We start from the raw sequence: 9,930 nt of genomic DNA, 5'->3' as shown, positions 1-9,930 counted from the left end.
ATTATTTTAAAAAAAAAAAAAATTAACACAGTGGCAGCTCCAACCTTCCGTTCTCTTGGCATGAAGACAATTCTGAAGCAGTGAGTTGATTTGTGCTTACTTCATTGTACTCACGACGAATGACACCCTTTGATTCCGACCAAATGACCACATCAGATCAAGTAAAAATAGCGAAATGAGAGGAAAGCGTGCTCTTTTTCACTTTTTTTGTCTTCCTGGAAAAGTGTGCATGCCTAGCAAGGCACGTCACCTGGAATCTTTGGAAGTTGCCTGATCCACAGTAAAAATAAAAGGCAGTTTGGGGCCTGGGCTCATCAACACATGAATAAACAGTGTAAATCCACCGGACTTAGCTTAAATATGACAAGAAAAGAAAAGAAAACCTTTATTCGTCTCACAATGGAGAAATTCCCAATTCACAGCAGCAAAGTTATGAAAGGAAGAAGTAGAAGAACAAAATATAGGACCTGCGGGAAAGGCAGCCACTCTCGCGGCACCATCTTGAAGTCAAAATAACAAAATAACACAACACAACACATGAGACACAGACAGTCGTGCAATCTTAATCATTTTTCCTGCATACACTTTGTTGTTTGAAGCAGTTGTAGATGAAAGAGGCGAGGATCAACGTGTCATTTCACCAGTGGTTCACGGACGTTATGCTGAAAATGTGCACACGTCAGCTACAATTCCAAGCCGCGACTCTCAGTTCCAAATCCGCATCCACGCTCAGCACTGATGCACCTCTCTCCTCATCCATGGCTCCACAAGCCGTCCATCCAACCGCACCAGGGCAAACTCTCCAACAGTGCCAACATCTCCATAAAACATAACAGGTCTGTGAAAAATGCTGCCCATTGCAGGCGCAAAACACAAGCACGCCGGGGCTGTTCAGCGACGACAGTCAAGTAGTGCACTGTTACATTATTTCTACTTCCTGGTGTTTGTTTGTATGTTTGTTTGTCTGTTTGTTTGTTGGTTTGTTTGACATATATAGACATTACTCCCAAGCAAAATCCAAATCAGTGCTGGTACACATGAGCCGAGAAGGTGCAACCACCAAGAACAGATTCTTCTCTTTTGACAAATGTCCTGGCCAACAACGCTGAAAACAGTCCACATGGGGTCCACACGAAGTAAAAACAAAAATCATATGACAAAGCAAAATTTAAAAAAAACAAAAAAAAAGGCAAAGTTCTTGAAGAGCACTTGTCGACCAGTTGCCTGTTAGTGCACCATCTTTGATCTTATGTTATGTTGTGATGTTATGCAAGCACAAGGAGGTCAATGTGTGATGCTGTCATGTGACTCTGAGAGCAGCAGTTATTTTGTTTTCATACACTGGCATGAACAACAATGAAAATGCTTTCTGGCTTTCTCCTCATCACTAATGCAAGGCGTGGAAAAGGATCAGGCGACCGACCAACAATTGCGACTGCGCATCAAGTGCCAAAACAGAAATCCAATCCATCCTCACTCTGCGTAATGATATGAACACAGCTTTGATGACCTCACTGTTAAAACCCAAAAAAGACCCAACGACGACCATCCAATTATCACCCACTGTCCTGAAATCAGACCTGTTTAAAAGTGACGGAAAGCGATGCTCCTCATTCTAAATGACCTGTTTTCCTACACACAACAACCATCCTGTCCCAGTAAGCTTTTGAGACAGAAACCATCACCGTCACCATCATCTGTGGTGCGGGTGCCATGGCGACCGCTTCCTGTGTAAAGAGCAGCAGAAACACAAACGATATCACACACACCAATGCTCACACTGAAATAGCGCAAGTCATTTTAAACTCATCATCACAAAATAAATACTGATTGGCTTGCTAAATAATGTGTTTTTTTTTTTTAATGCGTCGGTCGACTGTCATTCATCCAAGTCATGGTTAAAAGTTGAATCGAGGCAAGTGATTCTTCGATATTGTTGATTTTTTTTTTGTAATGGCTTTCTACTAGCTGAACGATTTGTTTTCATGCTGATTTGATGTCTTCTTTGTAGTGTATTCATGGCTTATTAATTTCTCTAAATAATTGAATCATGACTCGGGAGTCTTCTACTGTGCCCTGGAGCCCACGCTGACACATCCACTGGCGTGCCTGCACAACAACACCTGCACTCGCTCCATCTCATGGGTGACATTGGGGGCGTGGCCTCACCGGAGTCCAAAATGTCTCACTGCAGCAGAGCTGCAACACAGTGTGACAACAGACTGCTTCCATGCTCGAGGATGATATTGTCTTGTCTCGTTTTTTAACTCTGCTCTGTAGTGGACCTCGAACTGTGTGTCTTCTGGAATTTATTTCATCTGACACTACATGTCGGTTTCTTCTGGTATGATCCAATTTCTTCTCCTCATTTCTCTTCTCAAGTTATGTTGACAGTGCAGCTCGGATGTCAATTTGGTGGCCAGCGCCAACTGAGGCTGCTCATCAGTGTTATGGCAGCCTATTTGGCAAATGTGGCAGGCTATGCTGCAATAAAATGACAAAAGTAGCGAAACGACATTAAACTCCAACTACATATTGCACATGTATTATCCAAATGCATAGTACTGTCCACATGAGTCCCTGTTTTGTGGTCACGTGACCACAATGAGCCAATCGAATCGATTGTTTACCCTAAGAGCTTTTTCTCAATCGGAATCTGATGTTGGAGTTTCACTCCCGCTGTGTTTTTGTCCATCTTGTGTGTGGCTTGCAAAAGCGCAGAGATTGCTGGAAGTTGTGGGAAGTCATTTGCGCGCTCTCCATGCAAGATATTGAGCGCAGAATGTTTGGTCTGTGTCCGGTCCATGTCTCTGTTGATCAATGGGTTTTACAATACAGTACAGTATATGTTTGGTAGCGGATATTAGAAATAGAAAATGGACCAGTTATTTGAATTTCATTGAAAAATAGAAACACCAAAAGTAAAATACAGCCTTATTCTCTTTGTAGTCAGGAAAGAGTCAAATAGCTGTTGGATTTTCGATTTTTATTCCTAAAATGGAAATAGGGCGTAGCACGAGACACACACACAAAAAAAAAAAATGGCCGGTAAATTAGTTTTGGATTCCCGGATATACTCACCAACAACATTTCGGGTCCATGTCTCTTTTGGTCATTGAATATTACGTTTGAAAACACATCTTGTTCTTTTCCTTTCGAAAACAGATAATTTAAGAAAATTGAATGGTGATTCGATTTTCGTTTTTTGAATAGAAACACCGACATTAAAATACAGCCTGTTTTGTTCCCGTTTTGTTTATTAAAAAAAAGCGAATAGATTGCATCAACGGCCAAATGCATCCTGACGACACCGAAGTGCATGACAATGCATTAAAACTGAACAAACGCCAAGACAGCTTGCAATATTTTGTCCACCGATATTCGGACACGTGACCTTCCTCGACCAATCCGCCATTGCGGTAGGCACCACGATTCCTTGCTTCTTACATGCAGTTACAATGGAACAACAACAGATGACATTGTTTGTCCAATAGAGCTGGAGTTCATTCTTTTCACAATACAGTACATGTGGAACAACCATCTGTCTCTGATCTCAACTGAAGACAATACGCCTATCTCAGCTCTCTTGGGGTGTGTATGGAACACGGGTATGAAAAACATCAAATATCGGATATTTTGTTGGTCCCGCTCTCATGTATTGAATGAAATTGTGGTTGAAGGTTTTGATGGGCCTCAGAAAATGGACAAAATCTTTTTTCTTCCCTTTCTATTTTTTGTCATGTTCCGTATTCGACAGCAGGTGGCAGGCACTCACTCTGCCACCTGCACACCTGTTGCGCATTTGTTTGTGATTACACCTGCTATATCTAGGCGCTCCGGCTGTCAACTCATTGCCGGAGTATTGCTTGCCGTGCCACTGCTATTGCCCATGCTCGTATTTCGTATTCGCACTCTATTGCTATTCGCTACTATTTCGTCATCTTTCGTCGATTCATTCATGACCCCGCCTCGGAGGACATCTGACACACCATGGACAGGGACATCCCTTAACGATCAACGTGTGGTCACTGTTGCATACATTTGCATCTTGTTCTACTAATAAGATGTTGACATCTGATCTTTCCATACAACCCTTGTTTGACGTTGCGCCAGCCGCCTGCGACGATGATGTTGCTGATACCTTTATTTAAACCATTTCAGGTGTCGGACTCTTACGAGTCCGAGAGGGGGAATGAAGTCTGTATTCTGCTCATATTTCGTCATGCTGTATAACTTTCCCATGCCCGCAGTGTAGCTTGGCGTCCTTGTAACAATCATCACCTAGAATTGGAATACTCCCTACTGAAGATGCACAAACTTTGGAATGCGCCAAGCTGAGAATCGGTTGAGGAGAAACGAAAGTTATGATATCACAATTTGTGTCTCGGTACCGCCCTTCTGATGGTATAAAAATGATGTGAATCTCTTCCTGCTTCGCACTCGTGACGCGCAGCCATTGTCTGTAATTCGTGGGTGCCCGGAATATTCTGTTATTAAAAGCTTCAAAGGAACTGTTCATCAACTCCAGCCTTTATTTGGATTACCAACATTCTCCTCGTCCGAAATTCAACGAACACGCGGGGGAGAGGAGGCCGCTCTTCCCCCAACATTGCTTTCAGGCCATTCCACACAGATGCAGAGTCGTTAGCAGAAAACTGTTTTGTCAAGCTCTCCGCATAGCTTCTCTTTGCGATGTTAATTTCCTTTGGTTTCGGGCGTGTTTGTACAGTGCCCGATCTCCACTTCTAAATGCGGCGTCTTTGTCTTTTCTAAGTTGCCTGAGTTTGGCAGTGAACCGTGGCTTGTTATAATTGTTAAAGGAGTAGAAGGACTTTGTTAGTACATAAATGTCCTCACAGAAATTGATGTATGATGTTACAGTGTCTGTGTATTCTGTCTGGTAAAACAACTCCGGCAGATCCTATTCTAAGGGAAGATGGAATTAAATTAACAGACAAGAAATGTAATGATAAACATATACTCCAGATTCTACAAAATAAGAACAAAACTGTGCCTAGAGGAAAATGCAAAGGTGCAGGGTTCGATTGCAGCTGTGGCCTTCCTTTGTGGAATTTGCATGTTCTCCCCATGCCTGTGTGGGTTTTGTCTGGGTACTCAGGTTTCCTCCCACATAGACTCCAGCACGTCCTGGACCCTCGTGAGGATAAACAGATTAGAAAATGGATAGATGGATGGAAAATCTTTCTTGAATTCTCAGATTATAAATACTGTCGTCCTAATAAAGCCAAGGTAATGCCTTTCAATATTTTACATAATATATATCCAGCGAAGCATTTGAAATACAAATTTATTGATGTGAGTAATCTTTGCACTTTCTGTGGGGATGACACTGAAACAATATCTCATTTGTTCTTTGACTGTGAGACTACTGAGCAATTTTGGTCTGTTCGAATGACTTATTTCTTTAAAACATCCAAACCCCCCTGTATTCTTAAACTGAAGGATGGATGATATTTGCTATTATAGTAACCCCAGGGCAAACAAATATGAATATTTAATTAATTTTGTCATACTTTATGCCAAGTATTTTATTCACAGACAAAAAAATTCCAGATCTAGTCACAGACTTTAGAATTGGAGTTGAAATCCTTACTTTACTCTCGCAAACTAACAGTAAGAACAACAATAAGTTGTTGGAACTGTTGAATGCTCCCCCCACCCCTCTAAAACATTAGTTGTAAAATATCTAGATATGGTATACCTGCTTTACTGTGCTTTTGATTTTCAGCTTTTTTTACTTTTTCCTTCTCTTTTTTCTCTTTCCTTTCTTTTTTCAAGAAAGATTTGATTAATAGTTCAATCACACGCAACTGAGAATTGATTTATTGATATCATATATTGCTCAATTTGAATACCAATGTGAGATACTGTTTTATTGTTTGTTTATGCATAAAAAATATTATAAAATAAAAATATATTTATTTGTCAGCACGAACGACAACAAAGTTGTTTGGTTTGAGAAGTTGTGTAGTTTGACAGGACCTTAACTACAGTATAACATAAGGCGCGTTCAGAAATGGACTCCGCGTAGTACCCTGAGAGTGGGTGTGTTCGGAGAGGTTGAACGCGCTCACCTCAGTTCCGAACGCACTAGCACTGGCGCACCGTGTCTACCGTGGCAGCACCTAGTCCCTTTATAGTACCGTTTTCGGTGGACTCTGAATAGCTGAAAAACCAAGTCATTTTCGAACGCGCCCCGAAATGCGCAACAGCGTAAGAAAGACTCACTCTGCCCCAAGATGCCCTCACAAACCATTTGTGCCCTCACAATGTGTGTCAAGGATATCAAACCTAGTTAAAACTGTAATGTGCAGTACGATACAAAGAACAAAAAAATTATGTTGACATTGGAAGCTAAGATGCCTGGAAAATGTTCTAAAGTTCCTGTCAATTGTTTATACTCATGAAATATAAAGTATATTTTCCAAAAATATATTGTGTCTCACTAATTATCGTTGGGATAAATGATAATAACAGTACAGTATGCTAAGCATACTGCAAATTTCCCCAGTGTGGGACAAATAAAGGTTATCTTATCTTAAGCGAACACCTTGGAAAAAATAAAAGTTTTAAAGTCTTAACACTGTAATACCTTTCAATGCGGAAAGAAGGATGCACGCAGTCGCTGATATAATCTGTCGTTTTTAATAAACAAAAGGAGCAATAACACACACATTCATTGGAGTGGTTAGCCACAACTCACGCCCATGGGCTCAACACTCCGACTAACTGCCGGAGCCTACATTCCCCCAACCTGGCTCCTCCCCTCTCTATGACATCACACACATAAAAGAAACAGACATTACAACGCATACACAATCAATGTGAATAAGACGAGTTCGTCAAATCAACGTGAACGCATCTAAAGATCAACGTGTGCACACAGAAATGTGATGAACATAAAAACAATCGTTAATTACCTTTCTCATTGCAAGTAAAAACAAATTGCGTCACTTGTTGGGTTAATGGGGCAGGTCTTTGAAGTCTTGAAGTCGGCGTGCCGGTGACGTCACAGGTCTGTGACGGCTCGTGAATAATCTGCCAGCAGGGGAGAAACAGTTGGAGTACTGTATCTCCGGGAGTCGCAGAAATAAGGCAACGGAAAGAAGAGTCATTTTATTTATTTATTTAGAAACGTCCAACAACGACAGTCAGAGCTGACATTCATGGGGGCTTCCCTTAGCCTGGTAAGTAATTTCTGTATTTACATTACAAGTCATATTCATGAGAAATACTTTGCTTTGCAATAAGGAACAAGTGTGTCTGTGAAAAGCAACAGGTAGCGAAATGCTACAGCGCAGTTATCTCGGAGCTCTTTTTGAACAATCTTTATTCACGACCTCCATTTAGCCTTCCGCGGAATTAACGTTGTCGTTGTCCTCTTAAACGCGCTCCAAGTTCAAAGGCTGTGTAATATGCGCAAACCACCAAAAGTAAACAATTAAATGTATTTACAACGGTGCAAGTTCAGTCTTAAGCTCATAATGGGTGAGTCACAACGCGCCAGTCCTCTGTTTGCGAGTGATGAAATGGCTCAACTGTGCTTCGTTGTCTTTACATTAGGCCACGCCAAGCTTATGAAACGTTAAACCCCGAACAAAAGAGGCTGTGCGTGTAATATGGAAGGTTCTAAATAAATTAGATAGATAGACAGATAGATAGATAGATAGACAGATGAGACCGGGATAATTTGTCCGTTTTAGAAAAATGTGTATTTTGAAAATTATGAATGATTTGAATATGAACAATGTGTACACCAGAAGTATGCCAAAGTAAACACTTATGGATGGTTGATTAAATCACACCACATTACAAATTCATTCTATTAGTCAAAATAGAACATTTTGAAAGGTGGCATTTTACCCCACCTTGCAAGGGGAGACGCCCCCTACGCCACAAGTAATTTCGCCTCACGCATGTTTTTAGTAACACCCACCAAAACTAATTTTAACCCACATTTGACAGTTTGGCAGGTGTGTGGAAAAGTAATTGCCCCCTGAACCCAATAATGGTCTGTTCCACTCTTGGCAGCAATAACTTAAATCAAGCATTCGTGATGAGTAATTGGTGAGTCTTTCACATTGCTTTCACATCGCTGTGAATTTTGGCCCACTCTTCTTTGCAGAAGAGTTGCTTAAACTCAGCCCTATTGGAGGGTTTTCTTGCATGAACTGGCCATTTACGGTCACACCACAGCATCTCAATTTGATTCAACTTCGGACTTTGACTTGGCCACAAACCTTAATTTTGTTTTTTTTGTTTTTTTATTCATTCAGAGGTGAACTTTGCTGGTGTGTTTCGTGTCGTTGTCCTGCTGTATAATCCAGGAGTGCTTGAGTTTGAAGGTGCAAACTGATGTTTGGACATTCTCCTTAAGGCCACATATCTTCCAAAAAGTTCAATTTTTGACTCATTTGTCCACTGAATGTTTTTCCAAAAGCCTTGAGGATCATCAAGATGTCTTTTGTGAGACAAGCCTTTGTGTTCTTTTTGGACAGCAGTGGTTTTTGCCTGGGAACTCTGCCATGGATGCCATTTTTGGCCAGTGTCTGTCTTCTGCTAGTCGTGAACACTGACCCGAACAAAGTACCATCTTCTAATCTGCACTGTGTTCGAGATGAGAGCAGACTTCTTCAGCTCTCTTAACTTGCCACTCAATGTAGAAGGTAAGAAGAAGTACCATATGTAGTACAAAGCAGGCAAATGACATTGGCCATGTCATGTTATTTTAGTCTGTGCTGTGATCCTCCAAAAATTAATGGCCATAGTTTGGAGACCCGAAATCATCTGTACCCCTGGCACTGACTCCTACATTTCTAATAAAGACAATGCTGTAATGAGCACGTATGGTGGACGATTGGTTAGCGCGTCTGTCCGCCCCACAGGGTTCGATTCCGGCCTTCCTGGGTTTTCCACGGGCACTCCACTTTCCTCCCACATTCCCAAAAATATGCATGGTAGGTTGATTGGACACAATATTGTCCCTGTGTGCGATTGTGAGTCTAAATGGTTGTTGTGTCTGCATGTGCATTTGCATTTCGGTTGGCTGGCAACCCATTCAGGGGGTACCCCTTAGACTGCCGAGAAAGGCTCCGGCACAGCAGCGAACCTCGTGAGGATAAGTGGTTCGAATAATGGATGTATGGACTGTGCCGTAAAGCTACCTAATGACATTTAACACACTCAGTGGCAGTGCAAATGCCTGTATGTCACACTACAGTCTATAGCAGGGATCATCAAACTTTTTTAGACTGAGAGCTCCTTCTTGGCTTCTGATTAATGCGGAGGGCTACCAGTTTGATTGTATGCACTTTTGAAATACATTTGCTCCAACTACCCTCATATGTTATAATTAATGATATTCATTTCTGAGAAGACACCGATCACATGAGCGATTTCTCACAATGATTATGAAAAAGATAACTATCTGCCAATGTTCACATTTTGAATTGATCACTTCGACAATATTTCTATACCCCTTTCCCACTGAAATTAGTGGGTAGTGGTGATCCGTGGCGACACGCAACCAATTGGCATATTGTCCCTTTCCCATTGACCAACAGAAGGCGATTCTACCCCCCACCCCCCTTCCACCACTTTGCGTCTGGTTACGTCACCACGCTGTGATTGCAGACACTGGCCAACCAGTCAGAGATGAAGAGCCAATTTTTTTACTGTGTTACTGCAGAGAGCCACATCATACCCTGCGCGCGCGCGCACACACACACACACACACACACACACACACACACACACACACACACACACACACACACAAACACACACTTTTTTTTTGGCCAAAGATCGACTTTGGAAGCGACCAACTTCCCACGAACGACCCGATCGCGCACGTGAAAGCATGCACACACACACACATACACACACACCCACACACACACACACACACAC

Source organism: Hippocampus comes, unplaced genomic scaffold, assembly GCF_001891065.2.
Source record: "Hippocampus comes isolate QL1 unplaced genomic scaffold, H_comes_QL1_v1.1 scaffold141, whole genome shotgun sequence".
Lineage (NCBI taxonomy): Eukaryota > Metazoa > Chordata > Actinopteri > Syngnathiformes > Syngnathidae > Hippocampus > Hippocampus comes.
The sequence above is the reverse complement of the archived record's forward strand: the minus strand, read 5'-3'. Positions refer to the sequence as shown.